The sequence below is a fragment of the Gavialis gangeticus genome, unplaced genomic scaffold (assembly GCF_001723915.1).
Source record: "Gavialis gangeticus isolate Ggan-Ray unplaced genomic scaffold, GavGan_comp1, whole genome shotgun sequence".
NCBI classification, from domain to species: domain Eukaryota; kingdom Metazoa; phylum Chordata; order Crocodylia; family Gavialidae; genus Gavialis; species Gavialis gangeticus.
This window is the reverse complement of record NW_017728996.1, coordinates 28695906-28700127: the sequence shown is the minus strand read 5'-3', so window position 1 is coordinate 28700127 and position 4222 is coordinate 28695906.

The window sequence follows — 4222 nt, the reverse complement described above, 5'->3', positions numbered from 1 at the left end:
TTTGGGAGGGACTGTGTGTGTAGGAGTGGGGGAGCTGTGTGGGGATGGAGAGACTGTGTGGGGGGGAATGCTCGGGAGGGGTGGGTCCCCTGCCTGCCCCCTCCCCGACATGGTACACAGCCCCCTTGCAACAGCAGCAGCAGTGGCTGTCCTGGTGCTTATAGCCCACTACTGATTGGCAGAGTTCCCCAGCAATGCAGTGTGGTCCCAGCCACCTGGGACTCAGCGCTACCTGTGCCACATGGTGCTGTGCCATCTCGGCCCCCTCATGTGTACCCCCAAGCAGAACTGGGCCACTTCTGCTGTCACCCAGGGTCCCAGCACTGCATGCAGGGGACACGCATGCCAGGTCTTGCCTCCATGGACACTAGAGCGAGCCCTCCCTTCCTTTGCACAGTGCTGAGCTGAGGGGGGGGTGGGCATGGCCAGGACCTGGCAGGATGCTGTGATTAGGGAGGGTTTAAACCCCCACCCTGGCCTGCACAGTCCCTAGCTGGTGTGTGCCTGGAGGGAGAAGGGGAAGCAGCCCTTGCCAGACTTCCCCCCTCCCCTCCCCACTCACTTCTCAAGGGGCAGGAAGTATTGCCAGACCCTGGCCCCAGCTCCCGGACTAGTACTCTGAGGCAAAGGGAAGAAGTGGGAGGGAGGGAGGACTGTTTGTGTGGACTGTATGCATTGGTGATACTAAGATTTTAGGTCTCCCTCTCCCTGCTTCTTCCTACTGTCTGCAGCAAACTGACAAGCACCGCATTCATTCCAAACTAGGTCATGTCTCATACCTATCGCTGTCCCCTGCTGAACACTGACAGCAAGCTAGCAGCCAGCAGGGAGCTTATCAGAACACATAGCTTATCAGCCCATCAATAAAACAGAGCCTCTCTCTCATTAGTTCAAGCTCTTCTTAAACAGATTTTTTCAAAGCATTTTAAAGGAAGAATGGAGGGACATTACCAGCTGACCTGTTGATTAGCTCCAAAAAGTCCTAAGCGGACACTGTTTTGTCTGCCTTTGTTCCAGTGAAATTGGACACACATGTACACATAGACATCTCTCAGCATTAGCTAGCATGGAGGTGGCATGACTGTGACCAGTTGCCAACTGGGGTCCATGCCACTGGGGTCTGTGCTGTGGGAGAGGGAAGATCCCTGCTTGAGCAGCGAGTGAGGGGAGGGTGGGGCAGGGGGAAAGCCAAGCAGATGGTGCCTTCCGCCTCCACCTCCTCAGCCAGCCAGAGCTCCGGCTAGGGAGGAGAAGGGTGGGGCTAGGCCTGCTCTCTGCAGCAGATAATCCAGTCCAGCCCAGCCCAGGGCTGAAAAGCATGCTGGGATGCTAAGGGACTCTGATTTAACTTAAACCAGGAAGGGGTCTGGGACAGAAGTTCCATAAACCGGTTTCACCCAAATCAGTTAAGTCTGATACTACAGTCAACCAGGTTTATCATAAACCAGTTTCAGCCATTTTGAAGCTGGTTTATGTGCACTGAACTCCTGTTTTGTTACAGGTTTAAACCAGTTTCTGATCACTTAAACCAGTTTATGTGTAACTTCTGTCCCTAGCACTAACATGATGGCTTCCACTATGGATGGTCCAAATGTTTTATTCAGCTGCATTTAAGACGCAAGTACAATAATATGCAGGCAGTTCTATCCAAAATGAAGATATCAGTGTGAAGGTAGAATACAGAAGCTAAAATGACTGGCATCCTGGGGGTGCTGGTACTCCACTGTTTCTGCCCCTGAGTCTTACATGACATGTATGTGCACTCTGGCAAGTAAAAAGCAACAGTGCTCCAGACAATCTCCATTGGTGCCAAACATGTTCTCTCACTCCTCCCTGACTCTGGGTTGCTTTCCCCAATCCATTTGGACACCCGTCCTTGGTGCAATACAGACCTGCACATTTTCTGCTTATTCTTTCCTCCCATCTCTGGTGCAAATACCACAAACCATTCCCTTCTGGTGGTCCTGCCTCCTGCCCAGACCCACTGTGATACTAAGCTCCTTCCCACCCCTATTCCTGATGTTTACATTCCTGTTCAATATTTGCCAGGTATTGCTGCAAAATATTCAGTGCACATCCCCAAAGATGGATTTGTCCCTTGACTCTTCAAGTCAAAAGGAGCTACAGCGGGACAGCAACATTCTCATCAGAGGTCACTACATCTCGGGAAGAACAGAAACTCTCTCCAAACATTGTCTGGAAAATCAAGTGGTTGGCTGCTTTATCAGCACTTTATCACCCCAGGTGTGATGACCTGGTCTAATCTCACCATATGTAAATTAGAAGAGCTGTTTCATGCCTCAGTCTATCCTGAAGGCAGAGGTACATCTATGTATAATAAAGGAGAGAACCAGGTGGGCCAGTGCATTAAACACTGAAGGGGACATGAACAGGATACTAGAAAAGGAGGGATGGCCAGAAATTCCCTTTTCCATCCAAAGCTTAATCCTACACCTTGAATGTTTTCTAGCATCCCTGCCTGAAGAGGAACACTGCACCAGGCATCAGCCATACAACTAGCATTTCTGTACATCAGAGTCCCTGCACTTGTACAAGTCCAGAAGACAATCAAGCCCAAGGAGCGGTTTTCCTTTTCTTTATTCTGTTAACCTATTTTTGGCAAAGACTCTGCAATGGCATTAGCTTACTTGCAGCCCGCAGGTCATTTACATGGCAACCGTGTAAGCACATGCACTCCCAGGTCCCTGAATTCTTTTTTGTGCAGATTGAAATTTTAATGTAGATCTGTAAAATCAGAGATGCTAAGCTCCACAGTGCTGCCTTTGTTGCCCAAAATCATTTTGTTCAGAACCTCGCAGACGGCCAAACATTCCAGCTTTCAGTAACAGGCAAAGAAATTCGAAGCTAGAATAGGTTTCAGCTTTTATCTGACCTTCCATCCTATTAGCATAAGAGCATTGGCTCTCTAAGCAAAAATGTATGCATCAATACAGAGACATTTTTTTATTGCTGATGATGAAAGGTAGAGCTTTACAACTCTTAACTAGACAGAGCTGGACACAGAACTCGGCAAGTTTCTTCTTGTGGCATCGGCTGGCCCTTAACTGCACATTTCTTTGCTATTCCAGTTTCAGTCTCCCCTGAGGAAAGATCACTACTCAGCCCAGTTGTGTGAGAGGGCAGTACACCAGTTCACAGAACCACTTGGCCTCTTGTTATAAAGGGTAACCATAGAATCATAAAATCATAGCAAAGTAGAGTTGGAAGGCACCTCAGGAGGTCATCTAGTCCAACCCCCTGATCAAAGCAGAACCAGCCCAACTAGATCATCTCAGCCTTTGTCTAGCCGGGTCTTAAAAACCTCCAAGGATGGAGAGAGAGTCCAACACCTCTCTGGGTAATCTGTTCCAGGGTTTTACTACTGTCCTAGTGAGAAAATTCTTCCTATTATCTAACCTAAACTTCCCTTGCTGCAACTGGAGACCATTGCTCCTTGTTCTGTCATCTGTCACCACTGAGAACAATCCAGCTCCACCCTCTCCTGAAACTCCCTTCAGGCAGTCGAAGACTGCTATTAAATCCCCCCTCAGTCTTCTCTTCTCCAGACTAAATAAGCCCAGTTCCCTCAGCTTGTGCTCAGAAGTCATGTGAACCTGCACCATTTTTGTTGCCTTCTGCTGGACTCTCTCCAATCTGTCCACATCCTTTCTGTAGGAGGAGGGGGTAGCGTGCAAAACTGGACACAGTACTTCAGATAAGGCCTCACCAGTGCTGAATGGAGAGGAATAACCACTTCCCTGGACCAACTGGCAACACACCTACCAATGCTGTCCAGTATGCTTTTAGCCTTCTTGGCAGCAAAGGCACGCTGCTAGCTCACATTCAGCTTAATGCCCACTGTAACGTCCAAGTCCTTTTCTGCAGAGCTGCTGCCCAGCCAGTCAGCCCCCAGCCTGTACTGGTGCATGGGACTGTTCTGTCCTAAGTCCAGGACTTTGCACTTGTCCTTGTTGAACCTCATGAGATTTCTTTAGGCCCAAGCCTCCAATTTGTCTAGGTCATTCTGAATCCCAGCCTTACCTCCAGTGTATCTCCTACTCCCTGCAGCTTGGTGTCATCTGCAAACTTGCTGAGGGTGCACGGTATTTCATAATTTCATAGTTAGTAGGGTCAGAAGGGACCTGAGCAGATCATCAAGTCCAACCCCCTGCCATGGCAGGAAAGAGTACTGCGGTCAAAAGACCCCAGCAAGGTGTTCATC